The sequence below is a fragment of the Parasteatoda tepidariorum genome, chromosome 2 (genome assembly GCF_043381705.1).
Source record: "Parasteatoda tepidariorum isolate YZ-2023 chromosome 2, CAS_Ptep_4.0, whole genome shotgun sequence".
Classification (NCBI taxonomy): Eukaryota; Metazoa; Arthropoda; class Arachnida; order Araneae; family Theridiidae; genus Parasteatoda; species Parasteatoda tepidariorum.
This window is the reverse complement of record NC_092205.1, coordinates 97,253,682-97,270,920: the sequence shown is the minus strand read 5'-3', so window position 1 is coordinate 97,270,920 and position 17,239 is coordinate 97,253,682. Positions and strand designations below refer to the sequence as shown.

General features: G+C 31.1%; 1 protein-coding gene and 3 non-coding genes across 7 annotated transcripts in view; 3 read left to right on the top strand and 1 right to left on the bottom strand.

The window, feature by feature from the left end:
- LOC107454933 (prestin) overlaps positions 1 to 16,989 on the bottom strand; it is a 79,533-nt gene extending 62,544 nt beyond the window's left edge. For 2 of the 4 annotated variants that reach the window (XM_016072287.3, XM_071178067.1), the window contains exon 1: positions 1,562 to 1,682. The gene's annotated coding sequence lies outside the window, so the exon portion shown is untranslated. Of the gene's footprint in view, positions 1 to 1,561; positions 1,683 to 6,509; positions 6,629 to 16,533 lie in introns of those variants that run through there. The other 2 variants (XM_016072288.4, XM_016072289.3) reach the window with 2 other exon arrangements.
- TRNAL-CAG (transfer RNA leucine (anticodon CAG)) lies at positions 7,980 to 8,063 on the top strand. The gene has a single exon. It is a non-coding gene; the product is annotated as a tRNA-Leu (tRNA).
- Positions 9,854 to 9,937, top strand: TRNAL-CAG (transfer RNA leucine (anticodon CAG)). Its single transcript has one exon. It is a non-coding gene; the product is annotated as a tRNA-Leu (tRNA).
- On the top strand, positions 10,117 to 10,200 carry TRNAL-CAG (transfer RNA leucine (anticodon CAG)). The gene has a single exon. It is a non-coding gene; the product is annotated as a tRNA-Leu (tRNA).
- Positions 16,990 to 17,239: the final 250 nt, after the last annotated feature.

The following is a 17,239-nucleotide window of genomic DNA, read 5'->3' as shown; positions in this document are numbered from 1 at the left end:
TATTTATAACAATGAATTATCCCTTGTTTCCCGACATACAAATAATTGAATTGTTCAGTTAAAGAATATGTTAAGTGGCACCAAATTTACGATTTTAGAAACATATTATCGGCCTGTTTTCTTAACACAATCATTAATAAGTTTAGCATTTAGATATTCTCAAAATCCACAAGAACGTCACATAGTAAGTTTTTCACCAGTTTTTCATTAAACGTGTTATTTTTACAAATTAGCACATTCCTCTAAATTACCAAAAATAAAATTAGATGATTCGTAGAACACGAAATATAAAACTAAGCTTTTGTCTAAGCAATAAATTTCACTTAATTGTGAAAACGCAATTTTATATTTCAGAGTAATAGTAGCATATTAATAATAACAGTGCAGCCTGAATAACTGTAACAATAATTGCAACAAGTCTTCATAGTTAAATTAATCAAAACTTGATTTCTGCTAACTTATTCCATTTCTTAAAAAGATGCCAAAAAATGATAAACGCAGTTATAATTGATAAACTGATAAAAGCGTGTTTCACATAGTTTTTGAGACTTGATTAGAAAGCCATCTGGTGACAGCCGATAATTTTTTTGTAACAAAGACTTTCATTTATTGTTGGTGAAATTGTTACAGATATAATACGCATTGTACGTTATTTATCTTATCGTTAATATTTTACAGTATCCGACAATTTTAACAATAAATTCTTAAACAGATTGTTTAACAGATTGTTCATGCAAATATTTGCATGAATGAAACGTCAAAAATATGTACTGATTACGGACTTTAATGCATATTTTCTAAACATTTATATTTTTACAGATTTACGTTTAAAATTTTTCTATAGTACAAAAAGAAATTGGTCTAAAACCGTTTCATATTGTTGTCTGCCATAAAAGTCCTCTGATTACATCCTTAATTAACAAAGTTTATGATATGATTTAGTAAGTTATAAGATTTATTCTAATGTAAAAATATTTTCACATATTGTAACAACAAAGTATTTGCACAAACAATCAATACTGCGAATCTAGATTAATCTGGTTTTATATCCAAGCTTGTGCAATTAATATTTAACACTACTAGACTTATTTCAGCTATTTATGTAATTATCATACTTGGCTCAAGATTAGCATTGTGAATACAAAATATTCATATTCTACTGGTTGATTTTATAAAGCTTATTCGTGATTTATAATACAATACTGATTCGCTAAATTCATGTGAGCTCATATATGACACTACACAGCTGACTCGTGTCACGCATGATTAGAGCATTACTGACATTATAAGACTGACTAGTCATAAATTTGAAATCAAAATTGTGATTATGAGTATGGCGCTGTCTTTTAAGCGAACAAGGAAAGTAAATGCTTGAATAAAAATTAATTAGTCATTTCTATTACCAATGCTATTTAAAAATGCATTTAATTGCTGAAATAAATTGTAAAAAAATGATTTAAAATGTAGAGTTTTACATTCCTCAGGAGTTTACAAAGAACAGTAAAAATTCATAAAGAATAAATTTACATTTTGCAAGTAAACTTAAAGTATATTTAATTACCTGTTGCACGTAGCAGAATTTCCATAAGATTTAGTTGGCATTTTAATATTCTTTAGATTGGCTAAATTTTGTTTAGTATTTTAGATAAAGTTCTCATTGATATTAATTAGACAAACATGATTTATTTACGTACTTTAATTAAAATGTTTCCGGCTGCTTATTTCTGTCAAACTGAAATCGCATTTCATATCCTGACTTAACAGTCGCTGTTGCTGTAGTTCATTCACGTCGCCCTAGAGCTGCACAATGAGCTATTGGCGACGGTCTGGGAAACATCCCTGAGGATGATCCGAAGACTTGTCATCCCAATCTTGATCCTCTACAGAGGGGGTGTCACCCCCTCTTAGGTAACCTGACGACCTGCACGTGAAGTCGAGCACTTTACGGTAGAGCAATTTAACGAGGACCAATACCGCTCACCCTCGGTTCCTACGCAGACTGATCCAAGTGGTCACCCACTCGCACACTGACCTCAGCCAGTGATGCTTGACTTCGGTGATCTGCTGGGAGCCGTATCTTAACAATCAGTCCACTGCGGGACTCCTAACTTAACAGAAAAACCTCAATGCATGCAACTGAAAAACACAACAACGATTAATTGAAATAGGGCCAATTTTATTAAACATTACAGATATGCTAGACAACGTCGCAGGTTCGTGTTTTGATATTCCAGAAGATCTGCAACGCTTATCAATATATGACATACAATCGTTTAGTTAAGGTAGAATCAGCTGCCCAATCGGTGTGGTGGTTAGAGTCTTCGGATTGCACTCTCTCCGATCGTCTCTTAATAACGCGGATGTCCTCAGCGGTTTCACAGTAGAAAAATCCGCGCATCGTTGGGTTGTTAAGAAGCGCGATGTCCCGCAGTGGACTGATCGTTAAGACACGGTTCCCAGCAGATCACCGAAGTCAAGCATCACTGGCGGCGGTCAGTGTGCAGGTGGATGACCACTTGGATCAGTCTGCGTAGGGACCGAGTGTGTTCGGTATTGGTCCTCGTTAAACTGTGCTACCGTAAAGTGCTCGAATCGCGTGCAGGTCGTTGGGCTTCCGAAGCGGGAGTGCCATCCCCTCTGCAGAGGATCAAAATTGTGATGGCGTGTCTTCGGATCATCCTCAGAGATGTTACCCAGACCATCGCCAATAGCCCATTGTGCAGCTCTAGTGCGACGTAAATGAACTACAACAGCAACAACAACAAGAAGAAGCGTGATATGAAGATCGGGCGACGGCCTGTAAGTTTATGATTAGTGGGACGTTAGCGACCAAACCGATTAAAGCAAAATCAAAAAATATATCGGACCGATGTGACCCTGAAACATATGATCAGAGATGTGACTGAAAAGATCATAGATTGTGCTCCTAAATCACTGAAAAAACTTAGTGCTTAAAAGTAAATGCATAGATCTAAACCTAGGAATTCAATTATACAGCCCTATTTACCAAAAGTAAAATGCTGCTACTTTAATTAAAGGTTTGTATGATCCTCACTTGTAAGGACTGTGATCCTTCATTGGCATTGTGACTGTAAACCTACAACGGTTTTCTGTCCCATGCCGAGATATTAGTTCTTCAACCACACAGACAGTTTGCTTTCTTTTAAATGACTAGAGAAACACTAATACGCCGCTTTCTCTTAACATCATTAATTGAATGACACTCAACATCAGCACAATTTACTATGACCAACTTTCTGATCTCTGTTGTAATTTTTGGCATATTAGGAAAGATGTGACTCTTAGGTTAAGGATAGTCATAAACAATATGACCATTTGCTTCCCATAAAAAGTACGGTTCATCACAATAACAAGCTAGGAGGGCCTGGATAACCTGGTTGTTGGTAGGACACTGGGCCCATGTCCAAGAGTTCGTGGGCTCGTTCCCAGGCCAGCCGAAGACTCGGCGTGAAGTAAATGTTGACTGTAGCACGTTAGATCCGTCGATTCATAATGTCCTTCATGTTCCCATAGCAAATCAATATCTCTGGGGTTACTGATCCAGGAGTTTCCTTGTCTTCTGGATTAGGTTTAAAATTACAAAGCTACAGAGTTGAACATTAGTAGTCGTAAACTAAAAATTGGGTCAGCTATTCAACAACGGATATAAAATTAAATAACAAGATAAGATAAGTTCTTATTGTAGATAGCCAAAAGGGAACTGAAGATAATTAAGTTTGTCTTTCTGTCTATTTCTGTAGATTAGAAGTAGCAGGTTCGTTTCCCGTTGTATTCCTGCACTTTTCACTCACATCCATGTGGTACCTACGAAGCTGGTCTTAATTTCAGTGGTGGTGCTTGTTATCAATAAGAAGACATTCGGATTACGATCTTAAAAGAGATAGAACACTTTTATTTAAGTTCGGTGTTTGCAATCGTTACATATTTGTTTAACTTTTCCCCGTGAAATATTACGCATTTGAAAAACCAAAGAATCATATTTTTACTAAACTAATGACACTGTTCTCTGGTGATAATAAGAAAATTATGTAGAACAGATATTACATGCGTTGAAAGTTAGAATTTAAGAAAAGTAATGCAGTACAAAAAATATAGTGTTTAAAATGAAAATCCAAAAAAAAATATAAATAAAAACGTCTAACCTGCGCGGCAGACTACTAGATACCTATATCAGTGATAAAAAGTTGAGTTTTCGTAAGGGTGTAGGAAATAGAGAAGAAACTTACATTCGACAAAGTATTTATATGGTGCAGCGTGCCCGATGTAATTCTTCCGCTAAATCGAATGAAACCCAAAACGATAGGACTAACATTTTAAAAGTAAAAAGGGTTTTACTCATTTGTCTTTGCTATCTAAAGAAATAAGTATTGCTTTCTATGTAATTTTTTTTTTACTCTAAATTGAAAGAGACTAAAAACAAGCCAATAGAACTAATAATTCAGAAATTGCAATGGTTTTTATCTACAAAAATTACTACTTTTGACATGTATTTAGTTATTCATCTGGCATTGCTATCTAGTTGCTATATAGTCAAGAAAAGTAAATTTTCTCGTGTATGTTTTCATGAATGAAGCAAAATTAATTAGTTATAAGGGTTCTTATTCATGCAAAGTGAGATTCAAAAATTGCAACTTCTAAAATATTCGTTTTGTTGACTCATTTTTCTTTGAATTCGATTAAACATAAAAAATGCCTAGGAAACAATACCTAACTTGTCCAGATAGCAATGTCAGATGCATTAATAGATGCAAATACAAAGTTGTACTTTTTATTCAATACACCCTTGTATCATCTAAAACTATTAATCCTATCATCTCATTGGCTCCATTCTATTAAGCATAAAAAATTCCATCGGTAGCAACACTTCCTATATCTAATAAATAGTACAGCAAAACCAAATCTGACAAACAAGGCATTGCACTTTTTGCCACTTACTATAAGGAGGGTACAAGTTTGAACTTTTACTGTTCTGTAAGAAGTAATATGAAATGCTTAGCTTACAATGGTGCGTTTCTGACACAACAATAAGATTCATATTTATATTTTATCTACTACTTAAATTTATTAAAGTGCATCTGCATTTTGTCCCTGATCGATATGACTTTCATTCATTCTTAATTAAAAAATACTGTAAAACTAGAAATATGGTCATAAAATATACAAGAGTTAAAAATATTAGCTGATATTTCCAAAATTTATGAGTTTCCTGAATCCATGAAAACGGTAAAATTAAAGCACGGTATGTCTAAAACCGAAACTTATAGACAATCTCCATATTCCTCACCATCAAGCCATGTGCTCATAGGACATGTATGGCTTGGAATTACCATCAACTATTAGCTTTTGATGAGTATTACAAACAAATATTAGTAAAGTCAGGACATTACCATAAAATTTTAGTGATAGTAGGAAATTACCATCAAATAAAGTTGAGAATTTGCATTAAACATTAGAGATTTTAAGGATTTACCATCAAGTATTAGAGATAATTGGGAATAAGCATTATATATTTGTGTTAGTGGGAAATTAGGAATTAAATGTTTATGATAGGGAATTAGCATGAATTATTAAATATAGTTGGAAATTAATATAAAATATTAGTGGAAAATTATCATTTAATATAGATTAAGCATAAACATGCTGTTTCGTAAGTGAGCTATTACCTTACACAATTAAGATGTTCGGGTGCATATTTTTAAACTTATTAAATAACATGCTTAAAGCAAGGCTTACTAAATAACATGTTTTTGTTCAATATGCATAAAATTATCATTTAATATAGTTTGAACAAAAATATGCTGTTTCGTAAGTGAGCTATCCTCCTCTACGCGATTAAGATCTTCGGGTGCATTTCTTTAAGCTTACTTAATAGTATGCTAAAAGAAAAACACCACATGTTAAATTATTATCAGGTACCAATTATACTAAATAATAGAATTAAAAATATGTTGTCGTGGAAATATCAAGCTGGTTAAAAATAAGTATTCATGAGATTCAGATCATCTTAAATAGCTGCAGTCAGGTAGAGTTACTGGAAGGAGTTAATTATTAGAATTAAGAACTATTCAAATTTTTCACAGATAGAATTAGTTAATATATAATAAATTACGATTCATTTTAAATAAAATAAAGGCAGTATAAAATAATTATATCATCGTGATAGTTAAAAATATATGTTCACAAAATCTTTAAATTATATTTCAAAATCAACTGCCGAATTGCATTATTAATGAGAAAGCATTGCATATAAGAGTTGAAAGAGATTTTAAGAATTTATTCATGCAATTAGCTTTAAATAACTGGAAATACTAAATAAAATGGAGCAACATAAAGATATCAAAATACTTAAAAGCAAATATTCATAAAATCTTTCATTTTAAATCATCCTAAAAATCCGCTAACAAATCACGTTATTGATCAATAAAGTGTTCAATATTAGAGTTCAAAATTGTTGAAAGAAATACGTAAATAAAAATAAACAGACTTACAAGAATCGATCCTTTTATGCTAAAAGAATAACTCACTTTTTCCCGATAAGATAAAAGAAAAAGAGTATTCAATAAATCAAGATTGAGAAATGGTTAGCGTCTGATTGCATTCAAGATTATGACTGAGATTATGAATGCATCTAACAGACTTTGATTCACTCTCAGCATGTGAGTAAACAGAATTATTTATGCATACCTGGACAAAATCTTATTTTTGCATGGTCTTGGCTCAATAACAAGTACTTCAAAGGACGCGTAAAAAAACATATTTTCTTTTTCAGAGACGAAATTTTGAAAATTAAGAAGAAATTTTGATTGAAAAAACACTGAATTAATTATAAATATTTTAAATTTTTTTCATTCATTTATAAAGTAAGTTTTTTAAAGTTATGTATGGAAAAAAATATACGCCTCACTGTTGCATACTGTTGCAAGAACTCCACTCGCTGGTTGTCTCGAGCACTATCGGAGACAATAGTTTACGAGGTTGAACTATTTCAAGTAAGTGTGTGTGGTCAACATTTATAACACGTTTTGACTTCTGTCAGTAGGTACTGGGTACTGGGTACTGGGTACTGTGTACCCTTTCTAACCTGAGGACTTTTCTCACTGTCTGCTTCTATGGAGACAAGAAGAACCGCATTTCAAAGGAGAAAGATTTTTCTATTTCTCTCGGTTCTGTAGTTTTTTCTAACAATATGCTATTTTCATAACTGCTGTGAGTTTACAACAGTTACTTATGACTGTTAGGTCCTGTTTAGCCTATCTTTAGCCAGCACCCTCTATGTTTAGTTTGAAAATGACGCAATAGTGTCTATATGGGATAAGCCACACTTTTGAAGAAAATGAAAAGCGTTTGTGGTCTAATTTTTTAATATTTACAAACTTACTCCAATGCAGTATTATCTGGGCTCATGAAAATTCACAAAAAAGGAGAAAAAGGCATTGATTTGAATAATTTTCTTCCAAATGGAAAAATGTCTAAAAAAAATTAGCGATTTTTAAAAACATTTAATAGCTTTTAAAATATTTTAGCTATTTGTCCGTTCTGAAGCCCAGATAATTCTTCACTGTAAAATACTATATATATATATTAAAATTATAGCTTTGCTTCAAGTGTGAGTCACTTAAACTGCGCCATTTTTATTTTCCTTGGCAACTTCGAACGAATTGACATCCACGCTAAAACCTTATACCATCGGTTATTTCAATAGTTTAACCTCGTCACTATAGACAATGCCAGAGTTCTAGACAACAGACGAAGAAACTTCACTTAGATTCTACCATACAGACAATGCAAGAATTCCAGGCAGCAGATGAAACGAGTTAAAGAGACTACATAAACTTTTTAGTAATGGCTGTAAATGAATGATTTCAGAGATCATAAGGTGTCGAGTGTATTATAAAATGTATTTTTATTTAATCTGAATATACTTTTTTCCCGACAGAAATTTTAAAGGGGGCTTCGACGTCAGGACGGCCGAGTGGTCTAAGGCGCTGCGTTCAGGTCGCAGTCCACTTGCGTGGGCGTGGGTTCGAATCCCACTTCTGACAGTGTAAAATTTTTCTCGTATGGAAATCAGAACCCATTAACGAGACTATAGAAACTTTTTGGTAATGGCTGTAAATGAATGATTTCAGAGATCATAAGGTGTCGGGTGTATAGTAAAATGTATTTTTATTTAATCTGAATATACTTTTTTCTCGACAGAAATTTAAATGGGGTCTTCGACGTCAGGATGGCCGAGTGTCTAAGGCGCTGCGTTCAGGTCGCAGTCCACATGCTTGGGCGAGGGTTCGAATCCCACTTCTGACAGTGTAACATTTTCTAATTTTTTTTTTATTTTTTTTTATTTATTTATTATTTTTTAAAAAAAAGTTTTTATTTGTTATGAGACACAAAAATCTACACATAAATAGCATAATTCTACTTTCTTTAATAACTTTCTACGCGTAAATAAAGCTAAAAGAAGTGAGAATTCCGTAAATAATACTACGTGAACAGATATAGTTTAATATGAGTTCTATGATTAATGATATCTATCAGTGTTCAATTAGGGAGAATATCGGAGAAAAATTAACAATTTTCAACCTGGGTAAGAAAAATCTGTTGATTATTCGGGAACACATATTTAAACAAAATAGTCAAAAATAAAGGAAAATAAGACACGGGATAAATAGGAAGATTCTTTTGGTTTTGCGAGCTCACCCACCTTCTACAAAATTGAACTCGGTGAAATTAGAATTTTTCATGGGCTATACAATGTCAGTATTATATCATCTAGAACTTGTCGTCTTCAGAATCTTTAAGGCTCGTTGCAGAAAACGGTTTTGTAAGTCTCGTGTCTCTTCAAGCTGCTGGCAGAGCAGTGATCAGCTTGTAAAATGTGTGAGTACCATTCAGTGTATAACAAAGGTTGCTCAATCCGCTTCACAAAGTTGTGTACAGAACTCTTTTAAAAAGTCAGGCTTGAATTGAATCTCAATTTTTTGAGTGACCTCAATGAAAATACGACTGATGAAATTGAAATGTTTGAATTGGTCTATATTAGTGGTGGAGCACAAACGTAAGAATGGTTAGAGATCGATGACTATTCTAAACCTACTAAAGAACTTAGAGAATGCAAACAAATATTTTAATTCAACAACAATTCATTGTGTGAGTTTTAAAAATCAGGGAGATGACATAAAAAACTATACAGATGATGTCAAATACATTTTCCAGTTCGAAAATATTAATAACTGCTAATGACTGTCTAAGGACTTATTCCTTTGTTGCAAAATTTTTATTAAACATTTTTTTCATACTTTTTTCATTATTTTCATATTTTTTTCTTTTATTAATTTAGATCAAAACAAATAAAAAATATTATAATTATCATTTTCATAATTTTGGGTATGAAATACAGCATGAAACTCCATTGTCTTTTTTAGCGTTAAAGGTAAAATATTTCAAGCCCTGCTTACTTCCAAATAATAATTTTGTAAGGAGACAGGAGGATGAAAAGAAGCATCATCACACTTATTATTAAAACATATCATATTTATATATAACATATAAAACATATTAAACATATCATATTTACACTTCGTGGCATTAAATTTTATACAACATTTGGANGCAGTCCACTTGCGTGGGCGTGGGTTCGAATCCCACTTCTGACAGTGTAACATTTTTCTCGTATAGAAATTAGAACCCATTAAAGAGACTATATAAACTTTTTGGTAATGGCTGTAAATGAATGATTTCAGAGATCATAAGGTGTCGAGTGTATTATAAAATGTATTTTTATTTAATCTGAATATACTTTTTTCTCGACAGAAATTTAAATGGGGTCTTCGACGTCAGGATGGCCGAGTGGTCTAAGGCGCTGCGTTCAGGTCGCAGTCCACTTGCGTGGGCGTGGGTTCGAATCCCACTTCTGACAGTGTAACATTTTTCTCGTATAGAAATTAGAACCCATTAAAGAGACTATATAAACTTTTTGGTAATGGCTGTAAATGAATGATTTCAGAGATCATAAGGTGTCGAGTGTATTATAAAATGTATTTTTATTTAATCTGAATATACTTTTTTCTCGACAGAAATTTAAATGGGGTCTTCGACGTCAGGATGGCCGAGTGGTCTAAGGCGCTGCGTTCAGGTCGCAGTCCACTTGCGTGGGCGTGGGTTCGAATCCCACTTCTGACAGTGTAACATTTTTCTCGTATAGAAATTAGAACCCATTAAAGAGACTATATAAACTTTTTGGTAATGGCTGTAAATGAATGATTTCAGAGATCATAAGGTGTCGAGTGTATTATAAAATGTACTGCTGATGACAGTCTAAGGACTTATTCCTTTGATACAAAATTTTTATTAAACATTTTTTTCGTACTTTTTTCATTATTTTCATATTTTTATCTTTTATTAATTTAGATCAAAACAAATAAGGAATATTATAGTTAGCATTTTCATAATTTTGGATATGAAATACAGCATGAAACTCCATTGTCTTTTTCAGCGTTAAAGGTAAAATATTTCAAGCCCTGATCACTTCCAAATAATAATTTTGTAAGGACACAAGAGGATGAAAAGAAGCATCATCACACTTATTATTAAAACATATCATATTTATATATAACATATGAAACAAATTAAACCTATCATATTTACACTTCGTGGCATTAAATTTTATACAACATTTGTAAGGTTACAAGAGGATGGAGGGTAACACCATCACACTGGGAACCATTAGAAAAGAAATTCTATTGTTATTGTTTATTCCCTTACGGATAGAGGGGACAGCGCCACCTGGTGTGCTGCGAACTATCCGTTACAATTTTTCAAATTTGCACATAGTTGCAGTTATTCATCATTGAAATTTTTTTACTTTACAAAAACAATTATTGATAAATTTTTGAATGTGAAAGGAAAAAAATTCAAACTACCTTTTTTGAACTTTATATTTTCGTACAAATATAACTGCGATAGTTTAAATACGTAAGTAGGTACCGTATTTACGTCGCGCCATAGTTGAACGATGGGCAATCAGCGACGGTCCGTAAAAAATCCCTGAGGATGATTCGAAGACATGCAATCACAATTTTGATCCTCTGCAGAGGGGATGGCTCCTCGCTTTAATACCCCTACGACATGGGAGCGAAGTAGAGTATTTTACGGTCGAACAGTTTAATGAGGACTGATACCACGCACTCTGGGTCCCTACGTATGCTGATCAAAGTGGTCACCCACCCGCTCATTGATTTTTCGCCACGGATGCTTGACCTTGTTTTTCTACTGGGAACCGTTTCCTTACGATCAGTCCACTACGAGACTCGGACAATATAAAAGATTTCTTTTAGAAACTATTAGACAGTTTTTTTTTCATGATTAAAAATGCCAAAATATGCCTTTACTTGTAATTAGAGAGTCAGAAAAATATATATAAGAGGAACACCGGTGTCCTATATGCGTCAAAGGGTTAAGATAATAGGTGACTTTAATAACCACATGAAGGGGGGGGGGAAACATTGAATTCCCAGATTTTAAATTTTTTTTTGTTACAAATTAATAAAATGGAGCCGAGATGGCTCAGGGGTTAGAGCGTTCGCCTTCCAATGAGGCGAACCGGGTTCGAATCCCACTCTATATGAATTCCGCATCCGGCTTGCACCGACCACAGTGCTGACGTGAAATATCCTCAGTAGTAGACGGATCATGGGCTAGATTCCCCTTGCTGTCAGGCAAACCGTGGGAGGTTCTCGTGGTCTTCCTCTCCATGTAACGCAAATGCGAGTTAGCTCCATCAAAAAAGTCCCTATCTAAGGCAAAATTTCTCCCAATACTCGATCCAGGAGTTCCCTTGTCTTCTGGATTGGATTCAAAATTACAAGGCAACGGAGTTTATCATTAGTAGCTGTAAACCCATAAAATTGGGTCGGCTGTTCAACGATGGTTACAAAATTAAATGTAAAATCAATAAAATGGGTTTAAATACAAAAAAAAAATAAACTCAGTTTCGATAATCGAAATTTGACTGATATCAAAAGTGATACCAAATTAATTGCTGAACTGTGTAAAATGAATTCATAACTTTCACGTGCATTATCAGTGTTGAAATTTTTATCGAAATACAAATGTATAGATTAGCGAAACATGTGATTTCATCTGCTTTACTTTTTTCATGTGACATCTTTTTTCCTAGTTTTAGATATAAAATAAAATAATGATTTGTTTAGAATATTTACTCATTATAAGTTATCTTTTTATTTTCGTCTTTATTTGCCTCCAAACTGTTTCATATAAAACCGAAAAATAGGAATTCGAAATGCTCATGTGATTTGTTTATTGTCAATTACACTTCAACCTCCAAAACTGTTCCTTTCAGATCTCATTGTGATTAAAGCTTGCTTTGCTCGCTTATTGGATACAAATGAATATTAATATAACTTAGATAATGGAGATACTCTTAAATAGATTGAATATAAAATTATTTAAAGCATGAAATATATACATGTTGGTGAACCTTTGCTTTATATACATAATTTGGGTACAATTAAATTTAGATAGGCCGTAAAAAACCTATATTAATATATTGGGTAAGTATTATCATAATACCAGTAATAACTATTATCACAATCAATTAAGTATCAATGGCGTCAGTAATAATTTTGTGATATTTATATGGCAAAAGTTTTTCTGCAAATTCTTAAAAAACTGAAGAAAAGGTGTAAAAAAAGAAGAATAAAAAACATTAAAACAAACATTTTTGATTAAGAGTTTGTAGATACGACAAGAATTAAATTAAATTGAAAATTGAGCTACAGTCATCACTAATAAGTAATAATTTCAGTTACATCTTTTCCAATTAATGTATATATTAGTGAAGGAAAATCAATTAAGAAACTAGTTATATATATACATATATCTATATATATATATATATATAGAGAGAGAGAGAGAGAGAGAAAATATGCAGAAAATAACAGAATAATAAAAAGAGAAAAAGAAAATTATTAAAACAAAATAACATAACATAGTAATAAATAAAAAATAAAAAAACTTAATCAAAATCCGGGGGAAAAAGATATAACCTCTTTTCATCAGCTCACACGATTATATTCGTAAAAAGGAGTGTTTTCTAATATTGTATCAATATAGCCAAAGCAAAATATATCAACGCAATAGTGTGAGGAGCTCGCAAAAAAAATTTGAAACAAAATAGAACACATAAATAATAATTATCACGTAAAAAAACAGAAAATTAAATGTAAAGAAAAAACAGAACAAAACACAAAACGAAATCTATAAAGCGAATAGAGAATTCAAATAAACCTACAAGTACGGTAAAATTTTCAAGATATCTATATATTCACTCATTGAAACTTAAATGAACGATTACACAATACATCTACAATATTTAACTAGTTTATTTAAGTCATTTTTCTCCACTAATATAGACAATCATTGAAAAAAATATTTCTAAGTCTTTTACTTTAAGGAATTTTATGCATTTAAACCTTTTCAATTCTTTATTGATTATGTTTTGAATGGTCATAATCTCTACTTTAAACAAATATAAGTATTACATAAAGCTTCTATGAATAAATTTGTATTCAATAAATAAACCTAATTACATTTGTTCCGATTCTTTTTATACTGTTAAAACTTTTGCATTCATATTCATTGATACCAATACCACTAATTAAAATAATTTTTTAAACTTTCTTTTCAATTTAAATATTTTAAATTAAGTTGTGAAGAATGTAAGTATTTACTCATTGGAACAAGTACGTATCACTGATTGAAAAAGTTACCGATAACTATTTTTGTTACATATCCCCAATTCGCCCTATTTATAATTGGGAATAGAACGAGAAAAAAACTATGCAGCCATAAGCAATGTTGTTGTTCATGGGTAGAAATAGGTGATGTTCCACAAAACGTAGAATTAGATGTAAAAATAATATTGCCTTTAAGTGTGCTTTAGGGACATTTGGAAGAGTCTTTAGCCTATTATTTCAACAAAAGGAAGATCAGTTATTATTTGTTTCTCTTCAAAACAATTTTTTACAGAATTTGTGCGCATTGAATCATTTAATGTATATAAAAAATTCAGTAAGACGCTGGAGTAATGTAAAAAAAAAAGAAGAATCAAACACTTTTAATGAAACAAAACGAAGTGAATAAAGCACAAATAAAGTTACAAAATATATTAAGAAAAAAGCAAGATAACGTGAAAAAAAGTTGTGCTTTATTCCCCTTATTTTTCTTTATTTATGCGTGGCACAAAATTAATTGGGCCTTTTCAAAAAGTTTCTATTTTGAGACAATTTTAGACAATTTAATCCTTCGGTGCACAAAATATGTATAAGAAAAAAACACTTTTCGTGAATACACAAATGCTGGCTATCATTTTTTTTTAAATAATTGTTTCATTGACTGAAAGAAAAGTTTTAAATTTTTTTAACCATTGCGTACAGAAAATTATAATTTAAGAAAATATATGTTTAGATACATACTGCAAAATATACGGCACCTGTGTTGTGAACTTCATTAAAAATCAATAAAGTTTCAAATAAAAAAACAGTTAAAAAAAATCAATAGAAACAATAACAAAACAATTATGAAGACTTTTTTTTAATTATTTTCTTAATGCAATATTAATGCTATTCTATAAAATTTCTGTTTCATCGAAAAATTTAAATCATAAAGACTTTTAATTTACTCCTACTTTTGATACATGCATCGTACAATTGACGTATAAATACTATTTCTTTATTTTGTGTATTCTGTGCATTTGGCGTGTAGAAATGGTATTGTGGTAAATTATAGCTCTTTAGTTAGAAAATATTTCGCGTTATTTAAGCACAAAGCAATAAAAGAAATTTTAAAAAAAAACATATTATAGAAAATATTAATTTAAAAATGTATACAATTTTTTTTTAAATAATCTAACCAGAATTTTTTTAGAAACCATTGTTCACATTACAGAAGAAATGTCCACAATAATTAAAATGAATTAAATGCCTTTAAAAAAATCACTGGCTGCAGTTTCCAAAGATTCAACTAAAATCCAATCAGCATAAATAAAAAAAAGCATATTGCTGCTGATTTTAAAAATAAAAAATAAAAAAATGGAAACCACATTGACAACCATATGAGTAGAAATGGTTTGTGGCATTTGTTGAATTGTTAGTGCAGGAATGTAGAGTTTAATGACCTGAAAGTGACAATCTTAAAACAACTTTAATTAACATTCCATTATCAAATCAGAATTTTTTCAAAAATTTGATCATTAATGTTACTACTTCAAATCGCTTTTTGTCATAACAGATAACTGAAATTTCTCATTAAATAAAAGATTATCTCACTAAACAAGACACGAATCTTACTTTCAGGCAATATTCAAATTACTTTACTGAGCTAAAGATCATGGAACATGTTACAACTTGTTCATGTTGCAATTTTATTAGAATTGTTTTATAATTTAAAAAAGAAACTATATTGTTCCTTATGTTTTACAATTAGTAAGCACATTATTATTTTAAGTTATTATTTGATTGCGAAACATTAGCTATTGTAATAAAAAGGAAAGGTTAAAATGTTTAACTCACCTTCTCAAAAACTTCTGCAAGTAATTTACGAAACTTCAATTCCATGTAAAAAATTATTTTTAATAATTTTGTATTTATTTTTATTTTTTAAATTAAAAATAGACGAAAAAATTTGAATTGTAAGACATAACTACATAATTTTAAGAACGTAATTTTAAATGACAAGACACAAAAAAATAATAGATTTTAAAAAAAAATGGTTTCCGTGATATCCAATTTTAAAAAATTCGTGAATTTCAAATTTGATTTTATATTTTGCACATTGTACACCATGCATTTAGTCCCTGGCCAAATTACAAGACGCACTCTAAGATTCTATGTAAAATCTCAATAATCAGGTGATATTATACAGTTTTTTTTTTTTTTTTTTGCACAACTGAAACCAGTTTGCACTTGTTTAAAATCGTGTATTAATAGGTTAAATTAATAGATATATAATATAAATTAGACGATATATTATATAAATATTGAGTATTTATTATATCAGGTATTACATTAGTATGCTATAATATTATTAGACGCACTGTAGCTTTTTAATAATAATCATGTTTTGCACGAGCTTATAGGCAATACTTTTATTTTTAAGCATACATATAATGGGTTTTAATTCAGGATATTTTTCATATACTTCCTATTTGTATTAATTTTTAACGTATTGCATTACAATGTTGATTAATTAATACACGGACGCAGACAAGTACAAACCGGTTTCAGACGTGTATAAAACAATAAAACTATATAGTATTATATGATAATTAAGATTTTAATACATAGAATCTTTAATGCGTCTACTAATTTGGCCAGAGACTGTACTTAATAGTATAAATTCATTAGGTATGTTATAATTTTAAATTGTTATTTGTTTGTTAGAAAAAGCAAAAATCAAGATTTCGGAGACATTAAAAGGAAAAAGAGAAAAACTTACCTTTTCGGAAATTTCCTATTCTTGAGACTATTTTCCCAGACAATTTAATCCTTACATCACACAATTTTTGAAGAGAGCACTTACATTAAAAAAAACACAAATGCTGATATTCAATTTTTTATAATTTTTTTTTTTTTAAATAATGTTTAAAGTATCACCTTGCTTGTCACCAAAACATTGAAAAGGTTTTACTTTCGCTGTGAAACCACCATCTGTTATTCCATTTCGCGATTGAGTCAAGCGTATTCCAAATCGGAAGAAGAAAAAAAGTTATTTCCGTAAGAAATTCTTATCATCGAGTTTTCTAGTCTTCGAAAGAACGTTCAAAAAAATAATAATAAAAACAACAACATTATAATTCGAAACGGTAGTGCGGGACTTCGGAAACGTTACGGAAATCGTCCGTGCGTACTGTATCAGTCAGTAGCTGGTTGTACCATTCGAACGTTTTAAACTAAAGTGATTTCTATAACACTTTCCTACCTCGTTAAAAAAATCAAAAGAATAAGAATTAATTATGATTCTATTTAAGAAAACCAGTTTTTATATTTCGGATTATCTTTAGGGTAGTGGTCGTAAAGCGGGTGTACTTTCTTTTCATCGAGAGCTTGCGTAAGGATAAATGTCCAAACGCAGATAATTTTTTCTTCGCCTATTAGTAAACAACTATTCCGTCAATAAATTAATGACCTTCTGATTTTGCCGC